The sequence below is a fragment of the Sorex araneus genome, chromosome 2, assembly GCF_027595985.1.
Source record: "Sorex araneus isolate mSorAra2 chromosome 2, mSorAra2.pri, whole genome shotgun sequence".
Lineage (NCBI taxonomy): Eukaryota > Metazoa > Chordata > Mammalia > Eulipotyphla > Soricidae > Sorex > Sorex araneus.
Window position 1 is genome coordinate 274,765,425 of NC_073303.1, and position 15,446 is coordinate 274,780,870.

The 15,446-nt window shown below is 52.0% G+C and overlaps 1 protein-coding gene across 5 annotated transcripts in view; it reads left to right on the top strand.

Annotated features, from left to right (window-relative positions):
- The window catches only part of TFDP2 (transcription factor Dp-2), a 138,575-nt gene that overhangs the window by 19,087 nt on the left and 104,042 nt on the right, over positions 1-15,446 (top strand). For all 5 annotated transcript variants that reach the window (XM_055125710.1, XM_055125708.1, XM_055125709.1 and 2 more), the window contains exons 2-3: positions 7,176-7,224; positions 15,296-15,325. The gene's annotated coding sequence lies outside the window, so the exon portion shown is untranslated. The remainder of the gene's footprint in view (positions 1-7,175; positions 7,225-15,295; positions 15,326-15,446) is intronic.

Below are 15,446 nucleotides of genomic sequence, written 5' to 3' on the forward strand. Positions count from 1 at the left end.
GCATGTTAGATGTGGGCACAAATGCTTGCTAGCTGTCATGAAATGAGGCATTCTTTGGAAAAGAGTTCATTGAGAGAGAACGTGTATGCCCTATCGGGGGCAGGCGTAAACCAGTTGTCAGACCCCCCACAACCCCTGTTCTGCAGCGTTACTTCCTGTGTCCCCAGTCACCCCCCACCCCCAGCTGTAACCCCCTGTCCCGGATTCAGTCCTGATGGGTATTTTATACCCTTGATTTGTGTCTCTGAGATCATTCTGCATTTCCCTTCTGCGTCTGGCTTATTTCACCAACATGATCTCCATTTCCACTCAGTTGCTGTGAACTGCGTGACATTATTATTATTATTATTATTATTATTATTATTAGCAAAGCAAAGCCTGGAAAGCTACCCGTGGTGTATTCAATATGCCAAAAACAGTAACAAGTCTCACAATGGAGACGCTACTCGAGCAAATCAATGAATAACGGGATGACAGTGCTACAGTGCTATTATTATTATTATTATTATTGTTATTATTATCATTATTATTATTTTCTTACTGCTGCATAGTCTTGCATTGTGTATATATGCCCAACTTCTTTCTTTCTTTCTTTCTTTCTTTCTTTCTTTCTTTCTTTCTTTCTTTCTTTCTTTCTTTCTTTCTTTCTTTCTTTCTTTTTTGCATTTTGGGTCACACCTAACAATGCACAGGGGTTACTCCTGACTCTGCTTTCAGGAATTACTCCTAGTGGTGCTCAGGGGACCATATGGGATTCTGGGGATCGTACTCGGGTTGGCCTCGTGCAAGGCCCAGGTTCAATCCACAGCCCCCCATCTGGTGCTCCGAGCCCCCCTCAGGAATGAGCCGTGTGCACAGAGCCAGGAGTACGTCCGGAGCACAGCCAGGTGAGGCGCCCAAACAAAAGGAGCCCAGGGTCTCAGTCGACATTTCTCTAAGGGAGATCCGCAGGCGTGTGGAGTGATGCTCATTAGGAAAACGCAAGTCACGCCACTCGAGGTCCCACCTCCGCTCCCGCTCCCAAGGGTACGAGCGTCCCCCGAGTCACATGTCCTGTGGGGTAGGACGGGTCAGGAGGCGCTGGCGCAGGGCGTGGGGTGGAGCGTGATTTGCACGTCGTTTCGGCTGTAAATCACGGTGCCTGAAATTCGGTTTTTGCTTTTGGTTTCTTTGGTTTTGCTTTTGGGGTCCCACCTGGTGGTGCTCAGGGGTTACTCCTGTCTCTGCTCTCGGGGCCTCCTCCTGGCTCTGCACTCGGGGATCTCTCCTGGCAGTGCTCGGGAGGCCACCTGGAATGCCGGGGATAGAGCCCGGGTCAGCCGCGTGCGAGGCAGACGCCCTCCCCGCCGTACTGTGGCGCTGCCCCTCAGAGGGGGGGGGTTCAACACTCAGAATCCAGATGTCGGGGAGAACCCAGCGGGGCAGGCTCTTGCCTGGTCTGTGGCCCTCCCCGGTGTGACTTGGCACCCCAGCCTCCCCTGAACCCCACCAGGAGTGATCCCTGAGCACCTCCCTCCCCCAGCAGAGCTGAGTCAGGGCTCCCTCGGGGAGGGGATCATTACCTGCCAGACCCCGAGTGATGGAGTGACGGGGTAGGGGCCCCCCCAGGGAGTCTCCTGGGACCTGCCTGTGTCCTGGAAGCAGATTTGGGGAAGAAACAGAGGCAGCCCCTGAGCCTGCCCCCCCCCCCGCCCCGTGCAGGATGTCGGTGGTGGGTGTGACCGCCTGTCTAGCTGAGGGTGTTCCTGGGTAAGGGGAAGGGGTGTGCGTGGTTGTGCGGAGCCAGGAGTATCTCCAAAGCGTCGCCGGGTGTGACCCAAAAAGAAAAAAAAAAAAGAAAAACAATTAGTCTGATTGTGAGCCCAGGGATTTCTTCTGCTTTCCTGCCCAGCGGTGTTTATTCAGGGTCTTGTCGTGGGTGAATATTGGGGGGGTGTTGCAGTGGGGGGTTGGGGGGGCCGAGGAGGAGCAGGTGTGCCAGAAGGAGTTGGAGAAGCCACGAGGCAGCGGCCAGTGAGCCGGCAGTGGGGCAATAGCGCCATCTCCTGGCTCTCTTACAAACTGCAGCTCTGTGTGGCCGGGTGGAAGCCCCCAGCCAATTTGTAAGTCGTTTTTAGTGAATTTGGTCTAATTTACTTGTTTGTAAGAAAGAAAAAAAAAAACTTTTAAGGGGAGGGGAGCAGGGGAGGGCACAGGATTTTATTACACTATAATAACCATAGCTTGTCCAGCTAAGAGTTTCCTGTCTAGAATAATACAAAAGTAGGACTCGACTTCTTTTTACTTTTATCATGAAAAGCAAAGTCTTGTGCTCTGGCCTTGCGCGTGGCTGACCCTGGTTTGATCCCCAGCACCCCGGCTGGCCCCCTGAGCCCCGCCAGCAGTGACCCAGGGCACAGAGCAAGGAATAAGCCCTGAGCTCCACCAGGTGTGGCCCAGAAATGGCCCCCAAGAGAGAACAAAAGTATTGTTTCTAATAAGAAGAAAAGCACAGGATTCAAAAAATTTAAGTTTGGGGCTAGAGCGATAGTACAGCGGGGAGGGCGTTTGCCTTGCACATGACCAACCCGGGTTCAATCCCCGGCATCCCATATGGTCCCCTGAGCACAGAGCCAGGAGTAACCCCTGAGCATCGCCCAGTGTGACCCAAACAGTTAAAAAAAAATTAAATTGGCCTCTCATATCAGTGACTTGTGTGTTCATGGTATAAAAGACAAAATGCACCGAGGGTGTAGGTAGCTGTGCTGTCATCTCATTACTGAGTCGGGCTGGGAGGCTCACTGGTGGAGCCCTTGCCTGGAGCATGTGAGGCCCCGAGTTCAAGCCTCACCACCACGCGTTCCCCAGTACCCCCGGGAGTGTCCTCGGTGGCTCCCAGCATTGCTGGGTTAAACTTTATTATTTAAAAAATTTAATTAATTACAAATTGAGAGATGGGTTGGGGGCCTGAGCGCTATTACAGCTCGCCCTGCGCAAAGCCCATCTGGGTTCGCTCCCCGGCATCCCATCTGGTCCCCGAGCACCGCCAGGAGTGATCCCTGAGCACAGAGCCCGGAGAAAGCCCTGAGCATCACCAGGTGTGATCCTAAAAACAAAACAAGAAGAAGCGTGTCCATCACCCTGCTTGCCGGGACAGACGCAGGGACTGTCCTTTGCACCCGCGCTGAGGAGCTGGTGGCCGAGGCCCGGCCAGGGGGGCGCCCTGCCAGCGGCCTCGCTGCTTTTTTTAAACCGTGATGCATCGGGCTGAGGTTGGGAAACAGGTCCCGTATCATCTTTCTCGGGTCAGATGACCCGGTGCCTCGTGTGCAGAAGCTGCTTCGAGAACTCCCTCTCCTCCGACCCCGCCTTCCGTTGCCTGAGGGTCCTCGTGGGGAGGGCAGCTGCAGGTGCTACAGACGCTGGCTTTGCAGGGGGCATCGCCTCACCGTCCCCCTCCCTCCTAGGGTCCCTGCAGGAAGCTCCGAGTCACTCCTGCACCTGTGAGTTCTGCAGGGCCAGGGCTGTCGGCCGGCTCCCACCTGCATCCCCTCCCCCCCACCGAGTGCTGGTGTCATCGCCTTGGTCCCGGGGACCTGCATGGCCGTATCTCGCCTAGCAGAGAAGTCGCCCATGTTTCCCTTCTGTTTGAGAGCCGCTGGTGTGCGCTGTGATGGGAGGTGGTAGATTTGCCGCCGTCACCATTTAGCAAGGGGGAGTGATGCTCGCTGTGGCGTGCTGGAAGCCTTCGTGGCGCTTCCTGCTAGGTATCCTCGCCTGTTTTTCTTTCAGCACTTGGAGTTTTATTTGTTTACTCATAGATGCTTTCATCACTGTAGCACTGTCGTCCCGTTGTTCATCGATTTGCTCCAGCGGGCACCAGTAACGTCTCCATGGTGAGACTTGTTGTTACTGTTTTGGGCATATCGAATATGCCACAGGGAGCTTGCCAGGCTCTGCCATGCGGGCGGGATACTCTTGGTAGCTTGCCGAGAGGGACGGAGGGATGGAGGAATCGAACCCGGGTCGGCCATGTGCAAGGCAGACACCCAGCATTTGATTTCATTTGCTCTCTTCAGTACAGTGGAAATGGGACTGGAGCGGTGGCACGGTGGGGAGGGCGTTTGCCTTGCATGCGGGAAGGCAAACGCCCTCCCCGCCTGCAGACGCAGAGTGCCCCACTCTGTGACCCTGCCAGCCCTGGCCCCCGAGGACCACCGGATCTGACCTCTGCAACAACTCAGTAAAATTTCCCCTTACCCCACTCGAGGGGTTTAAGAATCCCAGACCCGAGAGCTTCGGGACCGAGCCCTCCGAGGTGCACTGGCCCCTGTGTTTGTTTGACTCGGACTTGGAGTGAGGTGTCAGGATGGTTCCAGTTCTTTCTCCAGGTGACTGCCCCGTTGTCCCCTGCCCAGGTCTCGCTGGTGGATAATAGCCCCCTGCACCGTGCAGAGTCACCCCCTTCCGAAGCTGGACACAGGCAGATACATTTCTGTAGGGACCCAGGTCTCTTCCGGAACCTTCTTATCTCGCCGTCTCTGCCTTTTTGTTCAGAGCAAACCACTCTAGTGCCCGGTGGTCACTGCAGGGCATCCTTGGACCCGCCGGTCTTGTCCCCGTGGCACCCGTCTCACCCTGGTGGCTGCAGTTGTCGTGGGACGTGTGGTCCTTGCCGCCAAGCCTTGCCGGTGCTTTAAGGACTTGCTCGTCCGACCCCGAGACGCCAGCCGTGGGTTTCCTTGGCCGTGCAGAAGCGTCTGAGTGTCACACAGCCCCTCCGTGCCTGTCTTGTCTTCGTGGCCTGAGCTTTTGTCCAGATCAAAGTCAACAGTATCAAGGAGTTCCTCCCAGAGCGGCCTTGAACTCCGGGGGGAGTTTAAACAAGACGCGGTTATCAGTGTGTGTGTGTGTGTGTGTGTGTGTGTGTGTGTGTGTGTGTGTGTGTGTGTGTGTGTGTGTGTGTGTGTGAGAGAGAGAGAGAGACACATACAGAGAGATAGAGACAGAGAGGCAGAGAGAGACAGAGACAGAGAGAGACAGAGAGACAGAGAGGCAGAGGCAGAGAGGCAGAGAGAGACAGAGACAGAGAGAGGAACAGTGTCTGCCATAGAGGCAGGCTGTGGGGGAGGGAGGCAGGACAGGAGGGAAACTGAGGACATTGGTGGTGGGAAATGCGCACTGGTGAAGGGACGGGTGTTGGAACCTTGTGACTGAAATCCAATCATGAACAACTTTGTAACTGTGTATCTCTTAGTGATACAATTTTTTTAAAAATCCAATTTTTTTTTTCTTTTTGGGTCACACCCGGTGATGCTCAGCGGTTCCTCCTGGCTCTGCACTCAGGAATTACTCCTGGCAGTGCTCGGCAGACCATATGGGATACCACAGATCGAGCCTGGGTCGGCCGCGTGCAAGGCAGATGCCCTCCCCACTGTGCTATGACTCCAGCTCCCCCATTTTTTTTTTTTTTTACAGCTAATAGTGCTCGGCGATTATTGGCGATGGTCTTGCTTTGACGGCGGCTCTGAGGAGCTGCAGTTCTCCCTGTAGTTCTCTCTCCCTCCCCTCTGCAGGATCCACGCTTTCCTTCCTCTGGGCCCCTGGGCCCGGGGTGCGGCTGCCCCGTCTGCATCAGCCCGTGTGGAGGTGCAGGCCGTCCGAGTCTCTTATCTCGGGAAGTTTTGTTTCAGGCTGGGCCGGTGGCTTGGGCGTGTGGGAGGCCCCGAGTGTGATCCCCCGGCATGGCTGACCGTGGCCCAGAGAAGAGGAAGAGGGCTCTCCTGCTCTGGGGGTCAGTGCTGGTGCTGCCTGCTTGGTCGAAGACGCCCGTGACGGCTGCTGTGCCGCCGTTGGCCTGCTGTCCACCTGGCCCGTTTTCCTCTGAGCTCTTTGCTCCTTATTTCATTTCCACCTGTTTATTATCATCCCGTGCCCCCCATCCCGCCCCTGCATTCTCCCTGTGAGCCTTATTATTTCATCGTCATTTCTCAGGTGATTTTGTTCCTTTCTATAGTTCAAGAAATGTTGGGCTGGGGCTGGAGGGCGTTTGCCTTGCACGCGGCGGACCCGGGTTCGATTCCCAGCATCCCATAGGGTCCCCCGAGCACCGCCAGGAGTCATCCCTGAGTGCAGAGCCAGGAGTCACCCCTGAGCATCGCCAGGTGTGACCCAAAAAGAAAAAAAATAAGAAAGAAAGAAATGTTGGGCTGAAATTCTTTCTGTCTTCTGTCCCTGTGAGTTCCGAGCGCTTGCATTTCTGCAAACAACTCAAGGCTGTTTTCTGTTTCCTGTGTCCTCCAATTCCTGTGTTCCCGAGGACACTGAGTCCCGTCAGAGGGTTGCATGGCAGTGGTTCTTGCCCTTTCTCCAGCTTCAGGGTTGGTGAGGGGCTTGGGCACGGTTGGTCGCATGCCAGGCCTTATGCTGGGTGGGTCTGGTCTCCACCCGCTTGTCCTTACTCCCCGGGCCGGTGTGCTGGGTAGGCAGTTCCTGCCTCGCACGTGACCAACCCAGGTTCGATCCCCGGCATCCGTCCCTGAGCCCTGCCAGGAGTCATCCGAGAGACTCATGACCCCCCCCCCCCCCAGAAGGTGGGAGAGGGTTGGCACGTGCTCCAGAGCTGGGTTCTGCAGGGCCCCGGCTGTCCCCTCCCCGTCCCCACATCTGTCACTTGGCTTCACTCCAGCAGCACCGTGTCCTGGAGATGCCTCCCACCCCCCACGCCCTCCCGCCTTCCTGCCCAGCCTACAACTTTGTAGCATTTCCCCACCCTTGACAGCCAGGTCACTCAGCCCCTAATCTTGGCTTTGTTGTTTCTTTTCTTTTCTTTTTTTTTTTTTTTTTTTGCTTTCAGGGTCACACCCGGTGATGCTCAGGGGTTACTCCTGGCTCTGTGCTCAAGAATCACTTCTGGCGGTGCTCGGGGGACCATATGAGATGCCGGGGATTGAACCCGGGTCAGCGGCATGCGAGGCAAATGCCCTCGCTGCTGTCCTATCGCCCCAGCTCTCTGCCACTCTTGTTCATGCATCGCACGTGGTGGCTTTTCCCAGTGTCTGAGCTGGCCTTGGCTTCCCCAGGCCATTTTCGGGAGCACTTGAGCCGAGCTCCCCGCCTCCCGCACCTGCAGGCTTCCTGGGGCTGGGCCACGACACGCCTTGGACGGTCGTTGATCTCCTTTCTCTCTCCCGCAGGCATTCGGCGCTGGCTGTGCTCTCTGGTCCACACGGCACAATGATGAAGGTAGGGGTCTGGCAGGGTCCTGCTCATGGCGGGGGAGGGGCAGTGATTAGCAGTCAGGGGCCCTCGTTGTTCTCCAAACCCGAATGGCCCTGAGGTCTCCGTAGCACCTTTCCCCGGCCCCCAAATACACAACCAACGGAGAGAGTTCTGTTGTGCGGTGAAGTGCAAAATCAGGAAGTGGAAATCCATAGCTTTTCCTTTTTTTGGCTCTTTAGGTCACACCCGGCGATGCTCAGGGGTTCCTCCTGGCTCAGCACTCAGGGATTACTCCTGGCGGTGCTCGGGGGACCCTATGGGATGCTGGGAATCGAACCCAGGTCGGCCACATGCAAGGCAAACGCCCTACCCACTGTGCTATCGCTCCAGCCCCAGCAAAAGCTACTTTTAATAACTTTTAAATAAACACGATTCAGCACGCCGTCCTGGGGCATGATTGCTGCGGGATGGGACTCAGGAATCCAGCGGGGCCAGAGAGATGGCCAGGGGCTCAGCGCTGGCCTTGTGCGTGGCGGAGGGCCACTCTCCAGCACCACTACAGACCCCCAGACACGCTCCAGAGTGACCCCTGAGCACAGAGTCTGGAGCAAGCCCCGTGCACTGACAGAGATGGCCGAAACTTTCCTCCCTCCAAAACCATCTTATTCAAGAAATTGGCGCCACATTTATTGAGGACGATTCAGGGATATCTCTTTAAAAAAAAAAAAAACCGCGGGGCTGGAGTGATAGCACAGCGGGTAGGGCGTTTGCCTTGCACGCGGCCGACCCGGGTTCGAATCCCAGCATCCCATATGGTCCCCTGAGCACCGCCAGGGGTGATTCCTGAGTGCATGAGCCAGGAGTGACCCCTGTGCATCGCCGGGTGTGACCCAAAAAGCAAAAAAAAAAAAAAAAAAAAAAAAAAACCGCATTGTTTGGCCTTGCAGGCGCAATCTCCGGCATCCCATATGGTCCCCCAAGCTCTGCCAGGAGTAATTCCTGAGCGCAGAGCCAGGAGTGAGCCCTGAGCGTCACCAGGTGTGCCCCAAAAAAACAAACCCCCCCAGAAAAAAAAGTAAAAATGCATCAGCTGTTCAAAAAAGTTCACATGCTTATCCTGCAGGTGTGTAAAGTTATTTATGAGACCACTGTGTATAATGGCAAAATATAAATAAAAGCAAAAAACACACACAAAAAAACTAGAAACCCAAATTTCCACAAAAGGGATTGGTTAAATAATGTTTTGTTTGTGCAGCAGCATATTGAGCGTTTGTAAAATGAAATAAAGATACAGGACCAGAAAGTACAGTGGGCAGGGCACTTGCCGTGCCAATGGCAGAACTGGGTTCAACCCCTGGCACCCCGTAAGGCCTCCCCAAACCCTGCAGGAGTGACCCTGAGTGCAGAGCCAAGGAGCAAGCCCTGAGCACCACTGCGTGTGACCCCGAAATCCGTCCTCCAAACGAAAAGGAATAAAGCTATTCTCTCTGTTCTGAGATGGCCAGATATCCGTGCTCACAGAAGTGATACCAGAGTAGAAAGACACCCCACAGTCTGGGAGAAAATGCTTGTTTCTCCTTCTGATGAAGGGTTAATTTCCAGGATAGATAAGGCACGTGTATAAAACTTAACAAGAAAACAATCAAATGGTGCCTTCCAAAACTGGGGAGAAAGAAGAAATAGACAGAAGCTGCCTCGTGGGATACACACGGAGGTGAGAGGTGCACGGGGAACACTCACATCTCTTAGCAGTGGGGAGATGCAAACTAGAACAAGTCAAGTCACCTCGCACCAGTGAGACGGGCACGCATCACAGAAAACCAAAATCAACCCCGGTTGGTGTGGATGCGGAGAAAAGGGACCCTCGCCAGCACTCCTGGTGAGAATGGGGCATGGGCCAGCACTTCTGGAAAGCAGTGGGACACACCTCAGAAAACAAAACAAAAAACCATGTTGTGACCCTGTAACTCCACTTATTGGTATCCGCCCAGAAGAAAAGACAAAAATCACGCAATTGACCAGATCCAGGATGATCACAGACACACACACAGACACACACACACCCGCGCCTTCCTTGTGGCCGACCTGGGTTCCATCGCCGCATCTCACGTGCTTGCCTGAGCACCACCAGGAGTGATTCCTGTGTGCAGAGCCAGGAGTCAGCCCTGAGCACTGCCGGGTGTGGCCCCCGCCCTCCCCTCCCGCTTCTCCGGTTATTCTGAAGAATCACAGCCATCTGCTCTGGTGACGCAGCTACCCATATTTCATCTTTTTTGGTTTTGTATTTGTTTTTGTTTGTAAACTATCACTGTATCGCTGTCATCCCGTTGCTCATCGATTTGCTCAAGCGGGCACCAGTAACATCTCCATTGTGAGACTTGTTACTGTCTTTGGCATATTGAATATGCCACGGGTAGCTTGCCAGGCTCTGCTGTGCGAGCGGGATACTCTCGGTAGCTTGCCAGGCTCTCCGAGAGGGGCGGAGGAATTGAACCCGGGTCGGCCGTGTTCAAGGTGAATGTCCTACCTGCTGTGCTATCACTCCAGCCAGGGTTGAAAATAAAATATCTTTATTTTAATGAAAAAAAGGGAACGATGAACAGAACTGCCCCCTGGAGGAATGTCAGCACAGCGTGAGATTTTGTGGACAGATAACAGAGATAACTCTGACTCTGAATGAACCCTGCTGATGTGAGAGCTTCCTTTCCTAACCACAGGGCCGTTACTTTCCTCTGTAAAAATGGTATTAAGGAGTGCCAAGCAATATGCATTCACACACATACAACTGCGCCATATTTCATCTTTTTTTTCTTTTTTTGGCTTTTGGGTCACACCTGGCAATGCACAGGGGTTACTCCTGGCTCAGCACTCAGAAATTACTCCTGGTGGTGCTCAGGGATGCTGGGAATTGAACCAGGGTTGACCGCGTGCAAGGCAAACACCCTACCCGCTGTGCTATCGATCCTGCCCCCCCTTTTTTTTTTTAAATTGAATCACCGTGAGCTACACTTACAAAGCTTTCATGTTTGCATTTGAGTCATACAGTGAGCAAACACCCATCCTCCACCAGTGTGCATTTCTCACCACCAGTGTCCCCAGTGTCCCTCCTCTCTGCCGTCCCACCTCCTCCTGCCCCCATGGCAGACAGTTAGATACTCTTTTTTTTTTTTCCCTTTGGGTCACACCCAGCGATGCACAGGGGTTACTCCTGGCTCTGCACTCAGGAATTACCCCTGGCGGTGCTCAGGGGACCCTATGGGATGCTGGGAATTGAACCCGGGTCGGCCGCGTGCAAGGCAAACGCCCTACCCGCTGTGCTATCACTCCAGTTCCCGACAGTTAGGTACTGTCTCTCTACTTACGGGCATCATAGTTTGCAATACAGATACCGAGAGGCCATGGTGTTTGGTCCTTGATCTACTTGCAGCACACATCTCCCATCCCGAGCCATATTTCATCTTACCCGGATATGGAGGGTCCTGTGAGGGTCCTTCTGTTCTGAATCGCGCTGTGTCCTTCACAGCTAGCTGCCTTCCGCTTGACCACTCCCTTTCCTCAGACTCGTGTTGGGTAAATTGAACATTTTACGCCTGCATGTTCTTAGCAGTGTACTTTTTGTCCATCCGTATTTGCGCCCAGTGATAATTTTTTTTTTTAACTCATCTCGTGGCGGGGTGCGGGGCTGGTCTCATTCAGCCCGTGTCGCTGTGGGAGGGAGGTTTTGTTCCAGCAGCATATGGTCATTGGAGAATCGCATCCATGCCGTCGTTTATGAGAAGCGAGTTGCATGGCTTCAAATCTGGCAGGTGCCGCCTGATTTAAGGCACTTTCTGCAGGGGTCTTCTTGGCCAGATCTTGAAATGGGACTTTACTCTGAATCTGGGTGGTCTCTCCAAGTGGCGTTGCTGTGAGTTCTCTTTCGGAGTTTCATTTCCAACACTTGATTTTGAAAAATTAGGTCTATTGTAATCCTGTAAACGAAAGTCTCTCTTTTCCTGTGAAAATAAGTATGTCTAGGAACATGACATGTATCTGTTATGGGAGGAATTTGACTTTGGTAAATTTTCTTGGTGAAATACAAGTTTATTTATGTCTAGTTTTCCTTTAGTATTTAGGTTGTTTGTATCAGTACTGATACATTTTATGCAATGTATCAGTACATTGATAAAAGTTGATTCACTTTTATCAATGTACTGCATTCCAAAGTGAGGTACTTCATAAATCTGTACTGTAGCACTGTAGAATTGTTGCCCCGTTGTTCATCGATTTGCTCGAGCGGGCACCAGTAACATCTCCATTGTGAGACTTGTTGTTACTGTTTTTGGCATATCGAATACACCACAGATAGCTTGCCAGGCTCTGCCGTGCGGGTGGGATACTCTCGGTAGCTTGCCGGGCTCTCCGAGAGGGACGGAGGAATTGAACCCAGGTCAGCCGTGTGCAAGGCAAACATCCTACCTGCTGTGCTATTATTTACCTCAGAATCACAGTACTGAAATCATTGGCTTCCCATTAACAGCCTTTCTGATTGTTAGAATTGCGTTCAAATCTGAAAATTCAGGGCTGGAGAGATAACACAGCAAGTAAGGCACTTGCCTTGCATGTAGCCGACCCGGGTTCAATCCCCGGTATCCCATATGGTCCCCAAGTACCTCTAGGAATGATACCTGAGTGCAGAGCCAGATGAAACACCTGAACATCACCGGGTGTGGCCCCAAAACAAAACCCGAACAAACAAAAGACTGAAAATTGTGCTCGCAAATTTACTAAGACTGCAATAGAATCCCTAGGAGTTTTGGGACCTTGAGTTTCACAAAATGCCCAGATTTTGTGAAAATTGTTTTGAGAAGTCAGGTCATTTCTGTTGGTTGATTTCCAAACATTATGGGGGAAAATTTATTTCCCCCTGGGATATATAAACATATATGCCTGGACTTTTTTCTCAGCCTGAATAGCAAAGACCCTGACAATCACCACCTTTGCCTTTTAACTGTGACGTGTCCCATAGATGTGCCAGCATGTAGCCAATAAATGGGTTTCTTCAAGTTTCGTCTTGTCTGCTGTTTTCAAACCTCAACATTTGGTGAAATTAAGTGCAGCCCATCATACAGTTTTTCCATAATAAACTGTAAATCATTACATAATTTATTGTAAGCAAGTGAGATGCTGGTCCCAAGCCCTTTTCCGCTCACACCGGGATGGAGACGCTCACCGCCGCCTCTGGAGATGCCGGCCCCTCGGCCGGATACTGCCAGTACCTGCTCCCCTTCCCATTCTCTGTGGCTCACACTAAATAGAACTGCCATGATTATTAAAGGGTGCAAACCATTACATTTTGAGTATATAGCTAATCTTACAAATACTAGTCCTTAAAAAAAAAAAAAAAACCCAACAGCCAACAGGGGTCAGAGCAGTAGCATAGCAGATAGGGCCTTTGCCCTGCACGAGGCCAGCCCAGGGTCAGTCCCTGGCACCCCGTGTGGTTCCCTGAACACTCCCAGCTCGACCCTGGGGACGGCTAGCAGTAGACCCTGAGCACCACCAGCGGTGACCCCGACACTCCCCAAGAAAGAAAGAACCGACAGGAGGGGAAAAGGGCGTGATATTTTGTCCCATATGAAATTTTGAGGAATTCTTGGGGTTTTGTAAGTTATTCTTTTGCTTGGATTTCTTGCCATAGTAACTTCGTCTCCTGTTATATTTTGAGGATGTTTATGAAATCTCAAGTCAGGTAGGCTCTAGAAGAGCCTGGGAATCTGAGGCCCTGGGCTCGTACCCGGCACTGCCGTATCCAGAGTTGGCCAACCCATCTGGACCGAACCCCTTCAGGTCTCCAAGGTGCTGCGGTATCATCGTGAAAGGGGAAGCAGTGATCGTCCTTACCTGGGGGCTGGAGCGATGGCACAGCAGGGAGGGCGTTTGTCTTGCACACGGCCGACCTGGGTTCGATTCCCAGCATCCCATATGGTCCCCTGAGCACCGCCAGGAGTAATTCCTGAGTAAAGAGTCAGGAGTAACCCCTGAGCATTGCCAGGAGTAACCCCTGTGCAAAAAGCCAGTGAAATAATAATAATAATAATAGTGATAATAATACCTGGCAGGGCTCTGAGAGAAACAGTAAATGGAAGTCTTCTAATGGTGTTTGGGAGTCAGAGCGGTAGTAGAGCGATAGGGCATTGCCTTGTAGGTGGCCGACCTTGGTGTGATCCCCGACATCCCAGATGGGCCCCCAAGCACCACCTGAAGTAATTTCTGAGTGCAGAGCCAGGAATAAGTCCGGAGCATACCTGCATTTGGCTCAAAAAACAACAACCAAAAAAAAAAAAAGCCTTCAAATCTCATTTAAGATCGTGTCAATTACTATAAGGTTTGCCAGGGGCTGGAGTGATAGCACAGCGGGTAGGGCGTTTGCCTTGCACACGGCGGACCCGGGTTCGATCCCCAGCATCCCATAGGGTCCCCTGAGCACTGCCAGGAGTAATTCCTGAGTGCAGAGCCAGGAGTGATCCCTGAGCATCGCTGGGTGTGACCCAAAAAGCAAAAAAATAAAATAAAATAAAATAAAAGGTTTGCCAGTTGGATGAGGTCCGAGATATGTGGAAAGAGCCTAGGTTTCATCCACTAAGAGAAAGATATAGGACACTCTCGCTTTTTTTAAAAATAATGAAAAATACCTACTAATTAATACCACTTATCAAAAGTTGGCAGCCCCCCCACCAAAATAAAAAAAGAGTATACTGAAGGAAATGATACCAGAAACAGAACCCAACCTCTGAGTGGTGAGATTATGGCTGATACTTTTCCCGGCTTCACTGTTTTGCATCCTCCCCAAGCTTGGAAATACAAATGGATATTTTTTAATTAGTAGTATTTTCCATTGAAACAGGCGCCAACTTCAGTTTCATCTCCTACACACGTCCAGGGCCCACAGACCCGGATTCATTCTGCTTTCTCTTTTTCCTTCTTCTTTATGCCCGAGTCCTCTCGCTCTCCTGCCTGGCTGTCGGTGAATGGAGCCCCCAGCTTGAAGGGCTTTGTGGCTTAGGCTGCTGAATGGACGGTGGCCAGGGAGGGGCTTGGTTCGAGACCATCTGTGCGCCGTGTATTGTCTGAAACGCCACTGGAGGTCACAGCAGATGGCGGGGTCACAAACACTGACTTTTGAAGCTCGACATAATGTGTTCACGAAGCTGGAAGAACACTTACTCCCCCCGCCCCCGTCGGTCCACAGAGGAACTTGGTGACAGAAGGGTGCCCTTTTGTTACGCCTGGCGACACAATGGCTTTATCCTGAGAGTCACCTGACAGCTCGAGAAGGCGATTTCTTGAACTATCCGGTGCTGGGTACTTGGATTCCGTAGATAGTCGGTTTAAAGCATCTATGTCAGTTAATTTGGAAAAACAATGTAAAAGAAAGGCAAAAGTTGTTTTTTTTTTTTTTAATACTTAGAATTGGATGTTTTAAATGAAAAGGTTGTACCTCTGTCCTTCGAAGCCAGGGCAGAATATGTCATTTTTAATGGAATGATCTCTGTGACAATCCTCTTGCTCCTTGATGGCATTTATTCTGTCGTGCTGTTTTGGATCGTTCAAATGGCCTGGGCGGGTTTCTCACTCTGTCCTCCCATGCCTCAGGGAACGGAGGGCTTGCTTGTGAATGAAGTTAATTTTATTTTTTATTTCTTTTTGCTTTTTGGGTCACACCCAGCAATGCACAGGGGTCACTCCTGGCTCATGCACTCAGGAATCACCCCTGGCGGTGCTCAGGGGACCATATGGGATGCTGGGAATCAAACCCGGGTCGGCCACGTGCAAGGCAAATGCCCTACCCGCTGTGCTATCACTCCAGCCCTTGAAATTAATTTTAGGAGTGTTCTTCTGAACGTTGGTTAAACGTTTCTGTTTCTATTTTAAGGAGGATTGTGTGCAGTATGTTCCTCTTCTGCTACCTATGGTTTGGTCTTATTTATTTATTTTGGAGGAAGAAGCTTAATTTCTCCTAAGAAATCGGTGACCCCCTCCCCCCACGTTGTGCTAGATTGCGTTCTGCTAAGTCCCCATTTTACTGACCATTCGCGCTCTTCCTGTTTTGCAGATGAGGAGAGTGAAGCCCAGAGACGTTAAGGTAAGTTTTCCCAAGACGTCCACACACACCGGCCCGGCCTGGCCTCAGACATCGATCGTTTAGGTCACCTCCAGGGGCTCCAGAGACCCGGGAGGGGGCGCAGAGGGGGCACAGCCACCGC